Raw genomic sequence first — 24,958 nt, 5'->3', positions numbered from 1 at the left:
GATTTGATAACTAAAGTGTATACTGGGTGAAGTTTCTAAACTCCTTTAGTAAATCAGCTAATTACTACAGAGCAAAAAAAAAATACATTTTTAAAAGCAGAATCATACCTCCTACTTCATTGAGGAGGTGAGTAGGAGCACCCTTTTTGGCCGCTGGCATCTTTTGCTTGTTTTTTATCTGGTTCCAATCTGTAACAGGTACAAGAATTGGGCACAAGCATAAACACTTTAGATGCTGCACTCTCTATGATTTCCTCCACGAGTATGTCTCTTCTGCATTGAAGATTTTGGCTTTTCATAAATCTCGATTTATTTAGGCGGAACTAATAAAAGCAAACTCACCCATACATCAACGTTGCAATGCTTTTTTTTTTTTATGAAATCACTTTGAAAAACACCCCCCCCCCCCCCTAGTATTTCTATCTGTGGCCATCTTGAGTAAGGGTGGATGATTCATTTATCCAAGTGCAAGAAAAGTAGCATTAAAGGATATGTATAACTTTATTCCATAAAAAATCTCTTGACAATACCATGGACAAACAAGAACATGAAAAAATAGTTGATGCGTTTCACAAACTAAATTCGCTTACTCATAACTCAATCGACAACACTAAGTGTGTTTCTTAAATGGTATAAGGAACAGCTGAATACAATGTGTACAAGACTGCATTAATTAACAAATTCTCCTATAGTAAAGGCAGATTATTACGTCCACTAGAAAACATACACAGTTTAAAAACAACACCTGAATCTGCAGAAATAAAACTGAACCAAAAAAGATTAATTGGAAAACCTCCAAAGGTGTGGGGGCCGCGATGGAAGCAAAGTTTTCGCCCTCATTAGCCAACCTCTTTATGGGTTGATGGGAGAGTTCCCACATCTTTGGGGATAAGAACCCCTTTAGAAGTTGAATTGCTCTATACCTCAGGTATATTGACGATCTTTCATATGTGACAAAAATATTGATTTCACTTCTTTTTTGTGTTATTTGAACGATACATACAATACATACAATCTTTCCTTTACAGGACATATGTATGCCAATACGGTCAATTTTCTCAATGTGTGATTAAAACAGTGTGGGGGCAGGATTGTTACCCAGTTATATAGGAAACCGTTAGCTGGCAATAGTTTGTTTGCTGGTTCCAGTCATCCATCACATACTGTGAGGGGCATTCCTGTGAGACAGTTTTTGAGACTCCGCAGAATATGTAGAAAAGATTCCACCTTTGAGAGTCAAACCTTCTGTATAATCATTTTCTGACGAGAGACTATCCTAGATGGTCTCTAGATAGAGTAAATAATTTCTAGCCTTCCTTGGGGCTATAGAATAAGCTCTACCAAAGAAGGATGTAGGACAACAGATAACAGAAGTATTTGTCCTTCATTGGTATTAGCTTACAACTTAGAGTTTAAACAGATCACGCATATTGTCCTTAAACATCTACCTATTCTTCATAACGATGTGATCTGCGCGCAGATTCTTGATGAAGGTATGAATGTTTTGACTAAAAGGGCAAAAGCTTTGGGTAACTTTTTGTCCCCTAGTTTCTTTGAGTCCAATAGAACATCCTCTCGCTCTTTGACTTCGCTTCATTTTAAGCACAATGTTAGACGTGGCACAGGAGATTGCCTGTGCTGCTCTCATATTGGGCCTATTTTACTATAACGATACACTGGTGTACTTTCCTATTCTACAGCGAACTTGCCGTAAATACACTACATAACCAAATTCACTATAACGGTCGAGAAAGCGTAATCGCGAATGCGAATTCACTAACGACAATGTACGGCAGCTAAGGAGTAAAAAAAGTAGTCGTGCTAAAAGTACCACTATTTTCCTGGAAATAATGTTTTGAGCATGATAGCATAGTTGAAATGGTTCTTAAAGATGTGGTATAATGTTTGGACATGATCTGCTTTGAAACTTTTTCAAAAAGTGATGTAGAAAAAGAAAATTCAATGAAATTTTCAAGTGTGAAAAGTAAAAAATTCTCCCACAGCCTACAACTGTGGAGCAGCACATGTGCGCGTGCTCAGACCTTAAAAATAATTTCAAACCTATGCTTGGGAAATTATAAGCTGCCGTTATAGTGAATTAGCAAATTCACCAATGCGATTAAGAGTACGCATGTATATAAAAGCAATGTCATCCATTGATTCAAATTGTACAACTCACTTATTTACACAAAAGCATACATTTTATTTGTGGTATGAAATGTTTAAATATTAAAGACAATTGTGTTTGCTGGCTCTTTATTTTGGTTCTTATTCCTTTTTATGTTAAACAATGTTAGTAAGCTGGAATGTTTTTATGTGTTTTTGCAACAGATATTCTCTCCTGCGCGCTCTCTCTAATATATATATATATATATATATATATATATATATATATATATATATATATAAAGAGAGATACTGCCATGTACACTTTATATGCCCAGGGACTTTTGTCATTTGGGATATATTTCTTGTTACACTGAGCATGCTCAAACACTTTGCCATTTGAGCCAAATCTTGGGATACACTAAGCATGCTCAGACACTTTGCTGTTTTACATCTGAAATTAAATGGTAAATAATGCACTCCTTGCTCTCCATCTCACATAAATCTTAACCCAAACTCCCACAGCTGCAGGCATCATTCAGATATCCCCAATTAAACCCCAGGACGTCATATGACGTCCACCTAAGGGGAAGTGGTTAAAATCAACAACCTTTTATTGTGTTTAGTATTTAAAAATGATAAGCTTTTTCACCACAAAAATGGAATATGTGTACCAACATCATTCATCCAATTCAAAATGTCATTACCAACATTCAGAGGGTAACACCACTATTCTACGCTCACACACTAATATTCAATAAACATCAGAGAGTAAATCAAGAAACAGAACTTCTGACTGATGTAATTACACCACCTATAGGTAAATGCCCCACGAAATGTAATTTCTCTTACGTCCTTTGACAGACGCAGCTCTTAATGCTTCTTCACTATTGGGTTATGCGCCATCTACAGGAGTAGACTAGGCAGTGAAAGGTTTTCACTCAACACGCCTATAGGGGCTGTCCCTCTCAACATAACCCCAGACACACTGTGCTCTCAAATCAGTTTCTTGCTGCCTAGTTAAGGAGTAGGACCTAGGTTTCCCGCTGGGACTCCGGTCTCAGTTTTTATTTTATTTTCAGAATGTTTATTTCTCTTTACTCACTATCGCTAGCTAGTGTTAGGGGGATCCTCCTGTTGAACTACAAGCGACAGCCGGGCTGAGGTTTCTCACTGGATAATCTAGATCCTTACGGTCTCCCAGCCTGGCCAACGAGCGGGAGCAGGTTGTGGTCCGCCCAGGCCTTGCCATGACAGTGCCCCGGTGGATGGGGACGAGCCTGCGAGCGGATGTCTCGCCAGGACGCATCAACCTGGAACGTCCTGAGTCGCAGTGTATCCCTCTTTGGCCAGCAAGCTGTTTTTGAGTGGAGCCCACCTGCTCCATGGTATGGTGAGTGATGCAACGCCCCCCCCCCATGTCCCTGAGACAGACCTCTGAGGGGCAGATGTGGGCCCACTCCTGGGTACGGATAACAGGGCTGTGTTTCTCTGAAAGATCCCCCAGGCCTATCAGGAGAGGCCCTGCCCTTCCCTACTCCTGCTGGGGGCACTATAGTCGGCATCTGATGCCTGGGGGGGGTGCTGGAGATGTTACCCTGTCCTTGGGGGGTCCTCATGCCTGGGGTTCTGAGTGCTTGCCGCCATTTTAAGTGTGGGCATAGGCTCTCTGTGTAAGGGCAGCGGCCATTTTCCCTATGCTTCCAATACCTTTCTATTGGCACCATTTTGTTGTAGCCTGAGGCTACACAGGCAGAGTTCGGCCTCTAGTGATAATGTGTCACTTCCTGTCAGAAGTTTATCATGCTGAAGACTGACTGCAGAGCGGCTGCTTTCCCAGCGGTAGAAAAAGTAAGGGGTGTTGGTCCTTTGGGCATTCTTCAGGCACGCTTTGCTCTTGTTACCGAGTTAAAGGGGGACCCTGGATATAGCGCGGTACAGCGGTACGGACCGCGATTTAAAGGGGCAGTACACAAATTTTTTTCTCCTATTGTAAAATGAAGTCCCAAGGTAAAAATTTCCCTTCTGACTTTATTTGTGTGTCCGGGCCATCTGGATTGCCCTCTCTCATGTCTCTGTCTGCAGCCTTAGAAACTCTGGCGTCAAAGGTGGACCTTGTGATAAAACAAGTAGCTACCCAAAAACGGCCTATGCCTTCTCAGTCTTCTGATTCAGAGCCTGCTATGGTCGCCACGGACAATCCCATCCCTTAGGGATCTCTGTCCTCGCAGTCAGATGGTGGTGAGGATGTGTTCTCTGCGGCACGGGAACGCGCTATGGTGGAAGCACTGATGCGTTCAGTGAGGGGAAACATTGAAAATGCATGATGAGCCCACAGTCAGGAAAGCGGGTCGTTTTTGGCTCCCACAAGGCCCAGAAGTCGGGTTAGGTGTTCCCTTGTCCCGAAGATTTTCACGATATTGCGAATGAGCAATGGCGCATTAAGCACGTCCTGGTGGTGCCAAAGCACTTTGACCGCCGTTACCCCTTTGCTGACTCCATCTCAAATCGTTGGACAGTGTCGCTTAAGGTGGATCACCCTGTTTCCAGATTGAACAGACCTACAATGGTTCCTGTGGAAGACTCCCAGGCGTTTCCGGACCCGGTGGACAGACGATTGGAATCCCTTTCCCGCCACCTACATTTGTTGGCGGGTTCGATACTTAAACCTATATTCGTGTCCGTCCTGATTTCTCAGACGGTTACTGAATGAGTTAAGGTACTTAGGGGTGACTTGAACACTAAGACGGTTCCCCCTACTCTGCTTGAGCTCACGGACCAGATGGCCCAGGCCATGGTGTATCTGTGTGATGCGGCCCTGGATGCGGCTCCTCTGGTTGCCAGAGTGTCTACGGTGAGGATTACCATACGCCGCATGGTGTGGCTGAAGAACTGGTCGGTGGACCAGGCTTCTAAGAAGGCCTTGACTGATCTCCCATTTTTGGGTGAACGCCTGTTTGGTGACTTCTTGGACGAGTTAATCAAGGGTCTAACGGGGGGTAAGAGTACTCTTCATCCCCAATCCTCAACCAGCAAGGCTCCTCGCAGTCGGCGGGGGCTTTCATTCCAGGTTCACAGGTGTTGTTTTTTTTTCGTGCCTCAGGGGTGCAGGTTGACGGTAAACCGTTCAGAGCCTCTGGAGGGAACAAGAAGGCTTGGTCGGACAAGCCAGAGACTAGCCAGTCCGGTTCAATGGATGAGTCCTCCTCTGCATGAAGGGACACCCTCACCCGATTCGGGGGTGGGGGGACGTCTGTGTTGCTTTCAAGAACCCTGGACATCTCTGGTTCGGGATGAATGGGTTCACGGTCCAATTCATTCAGGGTACAAGGACGATTTTCGGTCTCGCCCAGCAGACAGGTTCTTTCCGCCATGTCTCCGTCTATCTCTGGATCGCTTGTAGGATCCCAGGTGGGCAGTGCAGGCTCTCCTTGCACAGGGAGTAATTGTGCCGCTTCTTCGGCAGTAAAGGTTTCAAGGTCTTCACCGTGGTTTTGGCCCTGGTGTTAGTTTTGCTCAGCAAAAAGGGTCTGCGGTCCTCTGGTATTTGGAAGGTCTCATGTTGAGAGCAAGTTCTCATCCGGCCTTGTTGGATGACCTGTTACTCGTGGTTCAGACCCTTTGGGTGTTTGGGTGGACCATTTACCTTTAGAAGTCTGCGCTGACCCCGTTGGTGCACTTGTATTTCCTGAGTGTGAATTTAGATTCCTCCTCTGGTGAGGGTTTTTCTCCCCGGGGCAAACCCTTCAGACCTTTGCAGGGCGAGATCAGCTTTCTGATGGACACCGGTCTCTCCTCCCTGCGGACGTGTATGAGGTCTCTGGGGCTAATGGTGTCACCCTTTGGGGAGGTCCCATTTTCTCAATTTCACACAAGACCTCTACAACAGGACCCAGGATCCGCAGTCTTTGGGCAGGATGATATGTCTCAGGCCTTTTGCGAGGTCTGAACGCTCCTGGTGGCTTCTGTCGCCCGCTCTGAGCCAGGGCAGATCTTTTCTACCACTGTTGTGGACAATGGTCACCATGGCTGCAAGACTGTCCGGTTGGGGTGGAGTGCGGGGCAATCTCTGTGCCCAGGGACGCTTGTTAACGGAGGAATCCTCTTTACTGATGGGTACGATCGGACAGTGCCACGGCTGTGGCTTACGTCTTTCCTCAAGGGGACACCAAGAATGTCCGGGCGGCCAGGGAGGTGGCAGAGATTCTGACTTGGGCCATGAAACATGTTCCAGCTTTCCCCACAGTTCACATTCCCGCTGTGGAGAAGTGGCCGGCGGAATGTCGGAGAGTCGTCAGGTTCCGGATCAGGGGGAATGGTCTCTGCGGCCGGAGGTTTTTTCCTCTTCTGTGTGCCCAATATGGAACTCGAGAGGTGGATCTGTCTGCGTCTCGTCGTGCAAACGGTACCAAGGTTTGTGGCCTGGGCTTGAGATCCTCTGGCCGACGCCACATACGGAGTGGTGGTGCCCTGGAGCCAATATTGGCTGATTTATGCCTTTTCTACGATACTGCTGCTGTTGTCAGGGTTACTCCGCAGGTTGGCGGTGAGAAAGGTGCCGATCTTCCATCCGGCTATACGGTCACTGGTTTTTATCGGCATGGCTGTTGCAGGCCAGGGGTTGGAGGTCAGGGGTCTCTCTGATTCTGTGGTTCCCACCCTGTTGGGGGCTGGACTAGCGACTTCCAGGAAGTCTATAGTTGTTGGCGACTAATTCCTTGATCTAAACCTTTAATTATGGGGTGCATCCTCTGACTCCTCCAAGATGATCCCCTTTGACTTTGTGGGATCTGTAGTTGGTTCTGTTGGTTATTCGACAGCCTCCTTTTTGACATTTTAGGGAAGGTGGTGTCTGCTTCCGCCTCCCAGAAGATATTGTTTTATCTTCGCTCTGTCCTAAGAAGGTGCATTCCAGGGCATTTGCCTTACTTTCTCTGGATGTGGTTCGGGCATTCAGGGTTTTGTCCCTACTGAGGGTTCTCGTAAGGTTTTGGCTGAGTTTGCTGCGTCTGGATCAGGCAGACAGCTGTTAAAGCCTATTCCTTATTGTGTCAGTTTCCACCTTTCCCTGTGAAGGCGCATTCTACTAGTGCGCTGGGTGCCTCCTGGGCTTTTCCCTATCAGGCATCTGTTCTTCCAGTGTGTAAGGCGGCGACTTGGTCATCTGGAAACACTTTTACAACATTCTACAACGTTGGTTTAATGGCATCCACAGATGCCTCCTTTGGCCGCAAGGTTTTGCTGGCTGCTGTTTTGAAAGAGATTTTTTATTTTCTCTTTCCGGGGGTGAATTTTTGTTTTGGGGGTAAGCTCCTATGACCCTGATGAAAAGTTTACATACCCTGGTGATTTTGGCCTGATAACATGCACACAAGTTGACACAAAGGGGTTTGAATGGCTATCAAATATAATCTGTTTACTTGTAATCAGTGTGTGTGTATAAAAGGTCAATGAGTTTCTGGACTGATAGACCCCTGCATTTTTCATCCAGTGTTGCACTGACGTTTCTGGATTCTGAGTCATGGGGAAAGCAAAAGAATTGTCAAAGGATCTGCGGGAAAAGGTAGTTGAACTGTATAAAACAGGGAAGGGATACAAAAAGATATCCAAGGAATTGAGAATGCCAATCGGCAGTGTTCAAACTAATCAAGAAGTGGAAAATGAGGGGTTCTGTGGAAACCAAACCACAGTCATGTAGACCAACTAAAATTTCAGCCACAACTGCAAGGAAAAATTTTCGGGATGCAAAGAAAAAACCCACAAATAACTTCAGGTGAAATACAGGACTCTCTGAAAACATATGGTGTGGCTGTTTCAAGATGCACAATAAAGAGGCTCTTGAAGAAAGATGGGCTGCATGGTCGAGTCGCCAGAAGAAAGCCATTACTACACAAATGCCCACTTACAATATCCCACTTACAGTATGCCAAACAGCACAGAGACAAGCCTCAAACCTTCTGGCACAAAGTAATTTGGAGTGATGACATTAGACCAAAATTGAGCATTTTGGCCACAACCATAAACGCTACATTTGGAGGGGAGTCAACAAGGACTATGATGAAAGGTACACCATTCCTAATGTGAAACACAGAGGTGGATCGCTGATGTTTTAGGGGTTTGTGAGCTACAAAGGCACAGCAAATTTGGTCAGAATTGATGGCAAGATGAATGCAGTATGTTATCAAACAATACTGGAGGAAAATTGGCATTCATCAGTTCGGAAACTGCGCATGGGACGTACGTGGACATTATAAACATGACAATGATCCTAATCACAAGGCCAAGTCAACCTGTCATTGGCTACAGCAGAATAAAGTGAAGGTTCTAGAGTGGCCACCTCAGTCTCCTGACCTCTATATCATTGAGCCACTCTGTGGACATCTCAAACGTGCACTTCATGCAAGACAGCCCAAGAATTTACAGGAACTGGAGGCTTTTTGCCAGGAACAATGGGCAGCTTTACCATCTGAGAAGATAAAGAGCCTCATCCACAAATACCACAAAAGACTTCAAGCTGTCATTGATGTTAAAGGGGGCAATTCTCGGTATTAAGAACTGGGGTATGTAAACTTTTGTTTAGGGTCATTTGGGTAGTTTCTGTTGTGATTATGATTTAAAAAGAGTAAACACAGTTGACTGATAATAAATTGCTGCAGCCAAACACTAACTATAAGTGAAAGGAAAGTTTGTGTTATTGTTCATTATCTCTGAAAAATGGCCAAGAAATCATAAATTCTGCCAGGGTATGTAAATGTATAAGCACAACTGTATTTCTGACAGGTTTCATATGGAAAACAAAGAAATTACATTCTAAAGAAAGCGACTATGCTTTTGCACCCAATCTACAACTGTGTGTTTGTATCTCAGTGGCGGCTGGTGCTCAAAATTTTTGGGGGGGCGCAAAAAGAAAAATGTGATAGGTATTGCTTCGCGCCAAAAAACTCAGTAAAAAATTGCGTGACTTTGAAGTCATGGTACAGGCATGGCACAGGTGATGGTATAGGCATGGCATAGGTGATGGTACAGGAGATGGTATAGGCATGGCACAGATATGGTATAGGCATGGCACAGATATGGTATAGGCATGGCACAGGTCATGGTACAGGAGATGGTATATGCCCCCTTTAATGCAGAGATCAGCGTGTGTGCCCCCTTCAATGCAATGAACATTGTGCTGTGCCCCTTCAATGCAATGAACACTGTGCTGTGACCCCTTCAATGCAATGAACACTGTGCTGTGACCCCTTCAATGCAATAAACACTGTGCTGTGACCCCTTCAATGCAATAAACACTGTGCTGTGTCCCCTTCAATGCAATGAACAATGTGCTGTGACCCCTTCAATGCAATAAACACTGTGCTGTGACCCCTTCAATGCAATAAACACTGTGCTGTGACCCCTTCAATGCAATAAACACTGTGCTGTGACCCCTTCAATGCAATGAACAATGTGCTGTGACCCCTTCAATGCAATAAACACTGTGCTGTGCCCCCTTCAATGCAATAAACACTGTGCTGTGCCCCCTTCAATGCAATAAACACTGTGCTGTGCCCCCTTCAATGCAATAAACACTGTGCTGTGCCCCCTTCAATGCAATAAACACTGTGCTGTGCCCCCACAATGCAGAGTTCAGCGTGCGTGCCCCCTTCAATGCAACTGTGCTGTGCCCCCTTCGATGCAATGAACACTGTTCCGTGCCCCCATCAATGCAGAGTTCAGCGTGCGAGCCCCTTTCAATGCAGAGCGCCACAGCATTGTCCCCAATCACTGCAGAGCGCCACAGCATTGTCCCCAATCACTGCAGAGCGCCACAGCATTGTCCCCAATGATTGCAGAGCGCCACAGCATTGTACCCCAATGATTGCAGAGTGCCCACAGCATTGTACCCCAATGATTGCAGAGTGCCACAGAATTGTACCCCAATGATTGCAGAGTGCCACAGCATTGTACCCCAATGATTGCAGAGTGCCCACAGCATTGTACCCCAATGATTGCAGAGTGCCACAGCATTGTACCCCAATGATTGCAGAGTGCCCACAGCATTGTACCCCAATGATTGCAGAGTGCACACAGCATTGTACCCCAATAATTGCAGAGTGCCACAGCATTGTACCCCAGTGATTGCAGAGTGCCACAGCATTGTACCCCAATGATTGCAGAGTGCCACAGCATTGTACCCCAATGATTGCAGAGTGCCACAGAATTGTACCCCAATGATTGCAGAGTGCCCACAGCATTGTACCCCAATGATTGCAGAGTGCCACAGAATTGTGCCCCAATGATTGCAGAGTGCCAAAGCATCGTACCCCAATGATTGCAGAGTGCCCACAGCATTGTCCCCCAATCAATGCAGAGACCAGCGTGCGTGCTCCCTTCAATTTAATGCACTTACCTGGCGGCGGCGGCGGCGGGTTCTCCCCTCCTCGATCCAGTTCGTCCTATTCTGCGGCGGCGGCGGGAAGGTGAGCGGCTTCTCCCTCGTCCTCCGAGCGGCGGTGACGGTGAGTGATTGACGCACGCACCGGCACCGCCCCCATTGTGACGTCAGCGATCGGATGTCCTGGATGATGATTGGTCCAGGCTGGAGACTGGACCAATCACAGCCAGGACATCACGAAGGTGGGGGTGGCCAAGCGCTCTTTCCTGCGCCCAGGTTACGCCCCCAGAAGGCAGCCAATCGGCGCCTTTCTGGGTCGTAAACCCCACCCCCCCTTTAGCCACCACATAGGCCGGTCAGGCCGATGAACCGATTTTTTTTTTCCTAACTTTATTGTTCTTTTTTGTCTTTTTTTTTTTTTCCTTTTTTTAAGGGGGCCCTGGCGCCCCCTATGCACGGGCCGCCACTGAGGCAGATATGTATGATTCTGCACTCCTATTTGAATGTTGTATGTTGATACTGAAAGACGAATGTGTTTGGGCAACAATTTGTGTAAAGTACCCCTCACAAAGTTGACATTATCTGCTTTGTACCCTCCACATGCTCAAACAACTTGCAACTTGAATAGTTTTTTGTTTTTGTTATCACTGATCATAGCTAGAGCCTAGGGAATGTATTTTTTTCTGTTTACACTGCACAAATACATACAGTGCTTTGCGAAAGTATTCGGCCCCCTTAAACTTTGAGACCTTTTGCCACATTTCAGGCTTCAAACATAAAGATATAAAACTGTAATTTTTTGTGAAGAATCAACAACAAGTGGGATGCAATCATGAAGTGGAACAAAATTTATTGGATATTTCAAACTTTTTTAACAAATAAAAAACTGAAAAATTGGGCGTGCAAAATTATTCACCCCCCTTAAGTTAATACTTTGTAGTGCCACCTTTTGCTGCGATTACAGCTGTAAGTCGCTTGGGGTATGTCTCTATCAGTTTTGCACATCGAGAGAGTGAAATTTTTGCCCATTCCTCCTTGCAAAACAGCTCGAGCTCAGTGAGGTTGGATGGAGAGCGTTTGTGAACAGCAGTTTTCAGTTCTTTCCACAGATTCTCGATTGGATTCAGGTCTGGACTTTGACTTGGCCATTCTAACACCTGGATATGTTTATTTGTGAACCATTCCATTGTAGATTTTGCTTTATGTTTTGGATCATTGTCTTGTTGGAAGACAAATCTCCGTCCCAGTCTCAGGTCTTTTGCAGACTCCATCAGGTTTTCTTCCAGAATGGTCCTGTATTTGGCTCCATCCATCTTCCCATCAATTTTAACCATCTTCCCTGTCCCTGCTGAAGAAAAGCAGGCCCAAACCATGATGCTGCCACCACCATAACGTTTTGCATTGTTGCCAAAAAGTTCGATTTTGGTTTCATCTGACCAGAGCACCTTCTTCCACATGTTTGGTGTGTCTCACAGGTGGCTTGTGGCCAACTTTAAACAACACTTTTTATGGATATCTTTAAGAAATGGCTTTCTTCTTGCCACTCTTCCATAAAGGCCAGATTTGTGCAGTATACGACTGATTGTTGTCCTATGGACAGAGTCTCCCACCTCAGCTGTAGATCTCTGCAGTTCATCCAGAGTGATCATGGACCTCTTGGCTGCATCTCTGATCAGTCTCCTCCTTGTATGAGCTGAAAGTTTAGAGGGACGGACAGGTCTTCGTAGCTTTGCAGTGGTCTAATACTCTTTCCATTTCAATATTATCGCTTGCACAGTGCTCCTTGGGATGTTTAAAGCTTGGGAAATCTTTTTGTATCCAAATCCGGCTTTAAACTTCTCCACAACAGTATCTCGGACCTGCCTGGTGTGTTCCTTATTCTTCATGATGCTCTCTGCACTTTAAACGGACCTCTGAGACTATTACAGTGCAGGTGCATTTATACGGAGACTTGATTACACACAGGTGGATTCTATTTATCATCATTAGTCATTTAGGTCAACATTGGATCATTCAGAGATCCTCACTGAACTTCTGGAGAGAGTTTGCTGCACTGAAAGTAAAGGGGCTGAATAATTTTGCACGCCCAATTTTTCAGTTTTTTTATTTAACAAAGTTTGAAATATCCAATAAATTTAGTTCCACTTCATGATTGTGTCCAACTTGTTGTTGATTCTTCACAAAAAAATACAGTTTTATATCTTTATGTTTGAAGCCTGAAATGTGGCAAAAGGTCGCAAAGTTCAAGGGAGCCGAATACTTTTGCAAGGTACTGTATGCTGAGAATTTTTCTAATTTGCCAAGTGTGTGTGTTGCTGATCCACAGATGGGAGGACTTAAGACATGAAGAGACTGAATTACACTGGTGGGCGTTTCCTTTACTTTGTGGGGTGCTAGCAATCCAACCCTAATGCCTCGCACACACGATCAGATAATCGTATAAAAACATTGCTTTCGAATTGATCGCACGAGAATCTGATCATTAGTACACAGCTTTCAAATGTCCATCACGACATTTCGTCCAACAAAATCCAAAGGGACAAACATGAAAACTATTGTCGTACGATAGCTCAGCGAACGACAGTCGTTTAATCAGTATAGTATGCATTCACTAAAAATCGATAGACAAAGACCACGCATGATCTGAAACACGAAAATAACCCGGAAAAAGCCTGGCTGCCATTGTTTTTGTTTTGCACTATCCGATACATAGCTACGCCACCAAGAAGCTATCCCATAATTGTACGAAAAAAAAAAAAAATCATACGTTTAGTACGCATTGTTGAATTTGATACTAGTATCATGCAACAAAATGCGAACAATAAGTCGTCCGATTATCTGAGTGTGTACGAGGCATTAGTCAAAAGACGTGCACTAGTGTGGGCTGGTTTGTCTGTAAGGAAGAGGACATAATTATTGTTTGCACTTGTTAGGAAATGTTTTGTTTTTTTGGGGGGGATAGAGATAGCGTGCAATAATGACTGTACCACACCCCACTAAAGCTGTGGTTTGATAGTTTACTGTGTGTCTTTGCCAAATCTAAACATGTGTTTGTTTGCGAGCCTCTGTGGAGCCCAAATCTTTTTCTAGTTACTTCTAAACCTCAGGTCAGACCTACAATTCCTAATGTTAATCTAGTTAATGTTATGGTTTAGATGGAAAGGAAGCTTCCTGCTAATCCTAACCAGAAATGTATGTGTATTTTTTTCCATTGCTACCTTTTTGGATTTAGAATTAATTTGGTCTGTTTTGTTTAGGCTTGCACTTAAACTTTAGATGTTGTTTTTATAAAATGATTGTACTTTTTCTTATCATCCTTATTTTTATTCCTGTTTTATAATGTTAAGGCGAGCTTACAATCTACCCTTGTAGATTGTAAGCTCTTTGGAGTAGGATCCTTCTAAACATATTGTAAAATGCTGTTTCATAATTGCTTTTTTTTTTTTTTTTTTTAGGCCAAGTACATTACTGTACCAAATGTTATTACTATTTTAATAAATTGTTGCTTTATTGCATTATGTTTTACTGTTGTAGACTAGAAATAAATGTTTGAGAAGTGAAAACTATTTGCACCTCTTCAAAGTGTTCTCCAATCTAATTGCATACCTACTCATTTTCTTTGGCACATGTGCAAGTAATTGTAATCAAGTAGCAACAATGTAATATGGGGGGTGGGGAATAATTAAATAATGGCAAAGATTTTCAAAAACATTCCCCCCCCCCCCAAAAAAAAATAAACAAAAAAACTGCTACAGTGCTGTATTCATGCATTGCTCACTCGCCTTTTTTAGCTGGCCTAGGCCAGTGATGGCGAACCTTGGCACCCGGATGTTTTGGAACTATATTTCCCATGATGCTTATGCACTCTGCAGTGTAGTTGAGCATCATGGGAAATGTAGTTCCAAAACATCTGGGGTGTCAAAGTTCGCCATCACTGGCCTAGGTCACTGATTGCGAATCTTGGCAACACAGATGTTTTTGCTCAGGTATGGGTGCTCCCTTGGGGTTTAAGGTTAACAGATTTTCCTCTTTTGCATTTGGGTTACCTTCAAAAAAGTTTTCTTGTTCATTTTTGTGTCAAGCGTGTAGTGTTTAAAGATGTTTACTAACTATGGGGAGTGACACTGGCTGATGGGATGGATAATATTACCCAATTGTTTGTTTTGGTTATTTAGCGACTGTGATGAGGTTTTCTTCCTGGAGGGGTTATATGGGTTTCATCTATGCATTAAATATGTTTATTATTGGTTTTTACATGTATTTGCATATTTTTACCCATATGCCCTTGCAATGAATCTATTTTGGTTCCGTTTTCTTTCTGCAGATTCAGGGTGTTCTTTTTAACCACTTCTGGACTGGAAGGATTTGCCCCCTTAATGACCAGGCCATTTTTTGGAAATTTGGCACTGCATGAGTTTACCTGACAATTGCACAATCATGCAATGCTGTACCCAAACAAAATTTACTTCCTTTTTTCACCATAAATAAAGCTTTCTTTTGATGGTATTTGATCACCTCTGCGGTTTTTATTTTTTGCAATATAAATGAAAAAAGACAGAAAATATTTCAGAAAATCTAATTTTCTACTTTTTCTCATAAAAAAATATTCAGTAAACTCAATTTTTGTCATACATTTGGGCAAAATGTATTTTTGGAGAGTAAACACCCCAATTACCTGAGAGGCATGTTGAGCCTATTGAATATTTCATTTTTTTGTCACAGGTGTTTGAAAAATGACTAAAACATACATATATATATATATATATATATATATATATATTTTTTTTTTTTTTTACACAAAGTTGTCAATGAAATTCTATATTGCTTCCGCATGCCATGGGTATATGTGGAATTACACCCTAAGATACATTCTGCTCCTTCTCCTATGTATGGGGATACCCCACGTGTGAGGCTTTTTGGCAGTCTAGCTACATACAGGACCCCGAAAACCAATCACTGCCTTCAAGCTTTCTAAGGGTGTAAATTGTTGATTTCACTCCTCACTACCTATCACAGTTTCAGAGGCCATGACATGCCAAGATAGCACAACCCCCCGCCCCCCCACATGACCCCTTTTCGGAAAGTAGACACCCTAAGCTATTTGCTGAGAGGCATGCTGAGTACATATAATATTTTATATTTTGCCACAAGTGTCGGAAAAATGACAATTTTTTATTTTTTTTTACTCAAAGTTGTCATTTAAATGATATATTGCTCACACATGCCATGGCTATATGTGAAATGACACCCCAAAATACATTCTGCTGCTTCTCCTGAGTACAGGGATACCAGTTGTGGAGGCCATGAAATGCCAAGACAGCACAAAATCCCCCCAAATGACCCCTTTTCGGAAAGTAGACACTCTAAGCTATTTGCTGAGAGGCATGTTGAGTCTTTTTCAGATCTCACAAAAAAGTCTCACACATGTGGTATCTCCGTACTCAGGAAAAGCAGCATAATGTATTTTGGGGTGTCATTTCACATATATTCATGGCCTGTGTGAGCAATATATCATTTTGTGACAACTTTTTTTAAAGAAGAAAAAAATTTTAATTCTCCAAAACTTTTGGCAAAAACTGGATTTTTGTCTTACCGTAAAATCCTTTTCTCTGAAGTTCATTGACAGATGCAGCTCCGTATCTTCTTGACCATTGGGTTATGCTGCCCCCTACAGGAGTAGGACACTAGGCAGGAAAAAAACTTTACCACGCCTATGGGGCAGTCCCTGCAGGCATACACCCACACACTCTGCTGCAGCCCTGAGTTTTATTGCAAGCAGTGTTTAGAAGAAAAAATAACCCCATCCCACTCATAATTAGAGGGGCGAGTGCTGGGTCTGTCAATGAACTTCAGAGAAAAGGAGTTTACGGTAAGACAAATATTCAGTTTTCTCTATCATTCATTGACAGACGCAGTTCCATATCTTGTTGACCATTGGGGCGTCCCAAAGCAGTATTTGCATGAGGGGTGGGAAAAAACAACGTGAAGAAAGAACGTAATTCCACAAAGGCTAAACTTAGCCAACCAGCTAACATGGAGCTCAACCAGGAACAACCGGAGCTCACCTAAAAACAAAATACACCCTCAAAGAGAATGGTTTCTCTTTAACCTCCCTAGCGGTATGATTTTTTCAGATTTTAGGTGCTGAAAGCGGTACCTTTATTTTGCATGTAATTCTTAAGTACGAGCAGCCCAAACCAACTATTTACATGATTTTTTTTTTACTGTGCGTTCTTCTTTATAACATCTCGGGTATGATAAAGTTTGAAACAAAATCATAAATTATAATATAATAAATAAATATTTTTTTTGAAAAATTCTTTTTATTGATTTTTAAAGAAAGAACAGAGTAACACAAACAGACACACACAGCAGCCAAAAAAGGCATACAATAACCCAACAACAACCTCCCCACCCAAAAACGACCACCAGCACCCTGAGAAGACCAGGAGCGTCGAGGTCAGGGGGTCAGCGCAGGCCACCGTCCAAGGACAGCACGGCCTACCACCGGCCTCCGGAGTAAACAACCCTCGGTCCCTTCTCATAAACAACACACCATATCACCCCCCTACCCGGGATCAAAACATGTCAATTCAACATTAAAGAGACCCAGTATCTGGCTGTTCTTGCAGGACTACAAAGCTAGAATACAAGATAGCATAAGTACACTTCTATAGAGCGTTCAATCCACCAGCTTCATAACAGTTACACAATATGCAGTTCAGCCCACAGTGTCTGAGGAGTCCACCCACGCCCTCCAAACCTTGTCAAATTTTTTCGGGCAACCTCGTGAGACATAGGTGGCTTTGTATAGGGGTAGCATTGCATTCACTAGGCCTTTCCAGAACAGTAAGGATGGCGGGGAAACCTTCTTCCAATGTAGTAAATTAGCCTTTTTGGCATAGAATAGAAGAACACTCAGCAAAGTCCTGTGGGCCACCGAGGGGACCACCTCCTCCACCAAACCCAGCAAACAGACTCGCTGGGTTCGCGGAATCGGAGTCAGCAGCACCTCGGCGAGACAGGACGTCACCGCAGTCCAAAACTGCTGAATTTGGCCACAGCCCCAAAAAATGTGAGTTGCATCTGCGGGGGAAGCGGAACAACGCCAACACTCCGCAGACGAAGTCGGGAAGATTCTGGCCAGACGGGCCGGAGTATAGTAAATCCTGTGGAGGAATTTAAATTAAATTAGTTTGTCCCTAGCAGCCACTAAATATTTGAAAGGCTCCGTCCATACATCATCCCAGTCCTCCCCCTGTAGGTCCGGCACCTCAGCCGTCCATTTTTCCCTACATCTAACTATGCCAGGGGGTGTAAGTCGGAACATATCCTTGTACACAGTGGAGAGAGTTTTGAGTGTGGTATCACAGGTCAACACGCATTCTAAGTCCGAAGGAGACAGCTCTACAGAGGATGAGGCAAATTGGGCCTGAAAGGCATGCCGCAATTGGAGGTATCTGAATATAAAGCCACTAGGCAGGTCGAATTTCTCCCGCAAACGGTCAAACGGCAAGAGAGCCCCCGCCGCTGTTATATCACCCAAGGTTTTTATACCCCGCGTCGCCCACAACATCAAATCAGGTAAGTGACGAAAATGAGGAAAGGTAGGGTTCATCCACAACGGCTCGGACGGGGAGGATCCAACATAACTGGGGCATGTCAACTTCAATGACTGGGCCCAAGCCCTAACAGTCGCCCTCATGGAGAGCGTTAAAGGGAGATCTGAGCCCAGACCCCTAAACAGCGCCAACCTAAGGGTTTCGAAGGAGCCCAGGTGGGCCGCCTCTAAGATTGTTGCCGAATCCTTCCCGTCCGCCCGCAGCCAGCGCCGCGCAAACACCATCTGTCCTGCCAAATAATACTTGCGCCAATCGGGCAGTGCCAGGCCTCCATTACCCCACGGTTCCTGGAGGGCCCGAAGGCCAATCCTGGGAACCCCGGGCGACCAGAGGAATGAACAGACGAGGCTGTCCAACTTCCGGAAAAAGGTCAGTGGTACCCATAGCGGAGAATTGCGGAGGAAATATAAGACTACAGGCAGAAATTTCATCTTAAGGACACTAATACGACCTAATAAGGAAAGTTGTAGACGCTTCCAAGCTTGGATATTTTGTTGGAGTTTAGGCAATAGAGGAGCCAAATTCAACGAGAAATAATCCTGGGGACGCCTAGTTATCTTGATCCCCAAGTAGGTGAAGCTATCCACCCAACGAAGGGGCAGGTCCCCGGCCGCAGCAGGTCGAGCACCGTCATCGAGAGGCAAAATGGAGGACTTACTCCAGTTAACGCGAAGCCCTGAGCACCTGCCAAAATCATTCAGGATGGACAGGGCCGCCCTCAAGGAGGGACCCGGATCCTCCAGGAACAACAGCATGTCATCGGCATATAACGCCAGACATTCTTTAATAGAGCCGACTTTAATCGACCCCACGGCCGGGGAGCTGCGCAGTGCGGTCGCGATGGGTTCAAGGGTAAGGGCAAACAGGAATGGGGAAAGGGGGCACCCCTGCCTCGTCCCCCTCCCCACCCGGAAATATGGAGAAGTGAGATAGCCCAATCGTATGGCTGTTCTAGGGCTTGCGTAAAGGAGTCGGATCCAGGTCTTGAATTTGGGTCCGAACCCCATACGATCCAGCGTCTTGTGCATAAAGGCCCAGTCGACCGAATCAAAGGCCTTTTCAAAGTCGATTGAGACCACCACCCGCTGCCCCGACGCCTCCCCAGGAATTTGAAGATGGGTGAACAATCGCCGAATGTTAGTGTCCACAGATTTACCCGGCATAAAGCCCGTTTGATCCGGGTCTATCAATGAGTGAATAACCCCAGCCAAACGAGTGGCCAGGACCTTCGTCAGGATTTTAAGGTCCATATTTAAAAGGGCGATAGGGCGATACGAGGAGCAGTCCAGGGGGTCCTTACCCGGTTTCTGAAGCAGCACCATATAGGCATCCATCATGGAGGGAGGAAGTTCCTCCACCTCCAAACAGTGCTGCAACAGAGAGCTAAGTCTAGGCGCTAAATGTTCGGAATATTGTTTGTAAAAGTCAGCAGGGAAACCGTCAGGACCCGGGGCCTTATGTGGTGGGAAGGCCGCAATGGCTTTTGCCACCTCTAAAGTTGTTATCGGAGCATCCATGAGGGCGCTATCCTCCGCCGACAAGGATGGCAAGTCAACTCCCTCTAGGAGGGCATCCGCGTGCACAGAGTCACTATCCGGTAGCGGGGAGTACAGGGCCTCAAAATAGTCAGTAAATGTCTCCAAAATGTCACGAGGATCCGACCTGAGCACACCCCCAGCGGCCCTGATAAGCGGGATATTAACTGGCGGCTGCTGGTCAGCCACCAACAGTGCCAGGAACTTGCCATTCTTATCGCCCTGTGCGAATATAGAAGCCCGTAGATTGTTAGCTTCTGTATGAGCAAGATCAGAGACGTGAAGAGAGAGAAGGCGTCTCGCCTCCAGCAATGCAGCATAGCTGGAATCATACGGCAAGGCCGCGTTCTCCTCCGCACATCTCCGCTCCTCCTCCTGTAACATCCTCACCTCCTCATTGTGATCTTTCCTAGCGGATTTAATGGCCGATATACACTCTCCCCTCGCCACTGACTTAAATGCCTCCCACACCACTCTCTGATCAGCTGAGTCCACATTTTCCGGCCAATATGACTGGATCGACTTTTCAAGGCGGGAAGCGACCTGATCCTGTTGGAGCCAGCCCGCAGCCAGGCGCCAACCCCGCACTCCAGCCCCCAATTGGAGGTTCACTGTCAAGAGTAGAGGGTTGTGATCAGACACTCCCCCGGCCCTGTATTCCGAGGCAGTCAAAAGGGATTGCATTCTGGCAGTACCAAACGCCAGATCTATGCGAGCAGAGGAACGATGAGCGGTGGACAGGTGAGAGTATTCCCTCAAGAGCGGATGCTTCCATCTCCAAAGTTCAGTCAAGCCCACCGTGAAAGCCCAGGTGAGCAGATCCACCGAGGGCGGTCTATTGGGGTTGGAAGTATCCAAGGTAGCATCCAGGATGGCATTAAAATCACCCATGAACAGTACAGGTAAATGCATATATTCAGCAAACTTATCAGTTAAATCATATAGCAGTTGTATCTGAAAAGGTGGAGGCACATAAACAGCGACCAACAGCATGGTAACAGAGTACATATCCAAAAGCACAGCCACATATCTGCCCCCTGGATCGGAGATCACCCGCTGGATCGAACATGGGATAGATTTACTAATGAGGATGGAGACCCCTCTAGCATAGGTGGAGTACGTGGCATGAAATGCCCTTTGTATCCACGGCCTACGGAGAGCCAAAATCAAGTTCCCATCAAGGTGGGTCTCCTGCAGGAGGATGACATGTGGCTTAATGAGCTTTAAATACTGAAAGACACTGGCACGTTTGAACTTATTGTTCAGGCCCCTCACATTCCATGAGAGAAGTTTTATATTGTCAGCCATGGGAATCTAGAAAAAAATTACACAGAGCCCAGGTAAGGGCTACGGGCAGTATGAAAAAAAAAAGGGACCCATAAATTACCCCCTCAAAATATACATGAGCAAACAAAAACAGGTGCTGGTGCAGAACTCCCCTTGCCATTATACCAGAACAACCCCCCCAACAAACAAAGAAAAAGGGAAAGTTGAACAAAAACGAGCTTTCCCAAAACGTGAAAAACGTAGTCTGGTATGCGGCTTCAATCCCAAACTGCCCAAAAAAGACAGTGACGCACGTCAGTTTTCCAATGTGAGCAACAGTCCGGTAAAGAAGATGTTCTTACAGTTCCGATGGAGTCTCTGAGACCGGATCACCCGGTGTGCAAGGAGGGCGCCACGACACACCCCTCCTCCAATAACCAGTCTCCAGATAGCAGGATAGGGAACCCCAAAAGTAGACATTCCTAAACCATCAACAAGCCGTAGATATCCAGAAGGAATGGTATGACAGGAGGAGAAAGTCAGCAGGGGCAGCGTACAACAGGAAAACAAAAAAAGTAAAAAGAAAAAACGGACCACATCCAAAGGGGAGCCAGCCGAGAGCACTGGCAGTCAGGACTCATCACACGCCATCCAGCCAGTCCGAAGCCTCTTGAGGAGTGTCAAAGAATTTCACCGAGCCCTTGTACTGTACTCTGAGCCTGCTAGGATATTGCATGCTATAGATAAGTTCCTTGGCCCTTAGGCGCTTCCTGACATCCGTAAAGGAACGCCTGCGGCGTTGTGTCTCCGCCGAGAAATCGGGGAATAGCATGACACGCGCATTCTCAAAGCGAAGTTCAGGGTGTTTCCACGCCTCCGAGAGGAGCATGTCTCTGTCCCTGTAATTGAGGAACTTCACCAGGAACGGACGGGGGGGGGGGCTCCAGGGGGTCTGGCCCCAGTTGGCACTCTATGAGCCCTTTCTACCACATACGTGGGGGGTAAATTCTCCAGAGAGAGCAGTTGTTTGAAGAACTGCTCCGCAAATGTAGCAGGCTTTTTCCCCTCCAGCCCCTCAGGAAGCCCCACCACCCTTACATTATTCCGGCGCTGTCTATCCTCCGCATCGTCAGTTTGGTGTTGCAAGGATTTCACAATGTTCTGGAGTTCAGCCAGCTGAGCGCCATGGGAGTGTGAGCTGTCCTCCACCTCCGAGATGCGATCCTCTGCAGCAGTGAGTCTCCCCCTAAATTTATCCAGGTCATGGCGGATGAGCATGCACTCCGATGCCAGGTGATCTATGCGCACCATCAATGCCGCTTTGCAAGCATCTATGGCTTCTAGGATGGGGGCCGTGATCGCCCGCTGGTCCGCGACCACCTCCTGAGCCTGTCCCTGAGAAGTGCCGGAGAGCACGGGGTCCGTAGGCTTCTGAGACTCCATGCCTGCACCCGTACCACCGCTCTTCCGGGAAGACGTTGGCGCCAAGATGGCGGAGGCGGAGCCTGAGCCCTGGCTCTTGACGGAGCGGGTCTGGCGCTGGTCCTGTGGCGGCTGCCGGGCGGGTTTTGGGGTCGAGGATGGCATCGCTGGAGACCTGAGAGCTTCCCCCACAAGATGGTATAGGAGAGCAGCCCCACCGCACACCGAAAACGGAGGTAAGTTGCAGGATTAACAGAGAGCTCCGGTCCGGCACGTCTACCCTCGCTCACATCCGGCCACGCCCCCATAATAAATAAATATAAATAATAACATAATAATAATACTTTTTATTCAATAAATTGTAGTAAATAATATAATCAAAAACACTGACTTTTTTTTTTTTTGGACAAACAAGGATGCAATATTAGTACATAGTTACATAGTAGGTGAGGTTGAATAAAGACAATAGTCCATCCAGTTCAACCTGTGTAGGTGTGTGTGGCTGTAATCATCTCACATAGCCCTTAATGTCCTGATCCTTGAGATGTATGTCTAAGAGTCTTTTGAAAGCCACCATACTTCCCACAGAAACCACCTCTTGTGGTAGAGAATTCCACAATCTTGTAGCCCTAACAGAAAGGAACCCCCCACGTTGCCTGAGGTTAAAACGCTTCTCCTCTAATCGCATTGTATGCCCTATTGTCCTCATGCAATCCCTTCGAATGAACAGCTTTTTTTCTAAGCTGAGATCCCCATTGAGATATTTATAAAGTGCTATCATGTCCCCCCTCAGACGTCTCTTCTCTTCATAGTTAAGGTCCTCCAATCCCCTAATCAGTTTAGTTGCCCTTCTCTGGACTCTTCCCCAGCTCCAACACAGCCCTCCTGAGGCCTGGCGACCAGAACTGGACAGAATATTCCAGATGCGGTCGGACCAGAGTTTTATAAAGTGGAAGGATCATAGTCTTATCTCTGGAATACATCCCTTTCTTTATGCATGCTAATATTCTGCTGGCTTTGGCAGCTGCCGCTTGACATTGCATGCTGTTGCCTAATCTATCAACCAAGACTCCCAGATCCTTCTCCATTTTTGATTCCCCCAAGGGTTCCCCTCCTAACGTGTATTGTGTTTTTATGTTTTTAGTCCCCAAGTGCAAAACCTTACACTTCTCCACATTAAACCTCATTTGCCATGTCGTTGCCCACTCCGTTATTTTGTCCAGGTCATTCTGTAGGATATCTGCTTCATGCTGTGCAGTTATTGCCCTGGCCAATTTTGTGTCATCTGCAAAAACTGATAACAAACTACTGATCCCGTCCTCAATGCTGTTTATGAATAAATTGAACAAGGTTGGTCCCAGGACTGAGCCCTGGGGCACCCCGCTTACTACCTCAGACCAGTCTGAGTATGCGCTGTTTATTACCACCCTTTGGACATGCCCTTTTAGCCAGTTCCGTATCCAAGAGCAAACCCTGCTTTCGATACCTGCAGACCTTATTTTATAAATGAAGTGCTTGTGGGGAACTGTATCAAACGCCTTAGCGAAATCCAAGTACACCACATCTACTGGTCTGCCCCTATCTAGCTCACAGCTCACCTCCTCATAGAATGTTAAGAGATTGGTTTGACAAGAACGCCCATTTGTAAACCCGTGCTGATTACTGCTGATGATGATGTCTTTAGCATACTCTACGATATAGTCCCTTATCATCACCTCCAGAAGTTTACATACTATTGATGTCAAACTGACAGGCCTATAATTTCCCGGGATATGCCTCTGGCCCTTTTTGAATATCGGAATCACGTTAGCCTTCCTCCAATCCCCTGGTACATCTCCTGTCCTAATACTGTCAGCAAAGATCAGGTACAGTGGTCTAGATATAACCTTACTGAGTTCCTTGAGTACTCTCGGATGTACGCCATCCGGGCCTGGGGATTTGTTTGTGTTAAGTTTATCCAGCCTTTCCCTGATTTCACCCTCTGTTAGCCATAGTGACAAGACCTGTGTATTACTACTAACTATACAGTCATGGTCAGTGTACCCTTCTTTTTCCTGTGTAAAGACTGACGAGAAAAAAGCATTCAGCACGGTTGCTTTTTCAGTGTCTTCTGTAACCATCCTCCCATCATTGTTAATTATGTGTGCAATAAGCTCTGCCCTAGTTTTTTTGCTGTTGATATATTTAAAGAATTTCTTTGGGGTTTTTTTACTATCCTCCACTGTTTGTCTCACAAAGTTGATTTTAGCCATCTTGATTTCTTGTTTACTTTTCTTATTTGCCTCCTTGTATTGCTCGAAAGCCGATACTGTGCCCTCTGATTTATATTTCTTGAAGGCCAATTTTTTTCCCCTAATAAGTTTTTTAACGCTACGGTTTAGCCACCCAGGTTTGGCTTTGTCTCTTCTAAATTTATTTCCCATAGGAATGCACTGCAAGATGTATTTGCTTAATATGTTCCTAAAGCATTCCCATTTTTCCTCTGTGGTCAGTGCTCCCAGGGTTTGGTCCCAGTTTACCCTTTCCATCAATGAGTACAATTTTGGAAAGTTTGCCCTTCTGAAGTTTAGGGTTCTTATGTTTCCCATTTGCCTTGTTATTTTGTTATTTACACTAAATGTGATCATCCT

General features: G+C 45.4%; 1 protein-coding gene across 1 annotated transcript in view; it reads left to right on the top strand.

The window, feature by feature from the left end:
• REC114 (REC114 meiotic recombination protein) overlaps window positions 1-24,958 on the top strand; it is a 381,896-nt gene that overhangs the window by 253,084 nt on the left and 103,854 nt on the right. The gene's annotated exons all lie outside the window — the stretch shown is intronic.

This window comes from Pelophylax lessonae (genome assembly GCF_965119305.1).
Source record: "Pelophylax lessonae genome assembly, chromosome: 4".
In the NCBI taxonomy this organism is placed as follows: Eukaryota; Metazoa; Chordata; class Amphibia; order Anura; family Ranidae; genus Pelophylax; species Pelophylax lessonae.
Note: the sequence above shows the minus strand (reverse complement) of the source record. Positions and strands in the feature narration are given on the sequence as shown.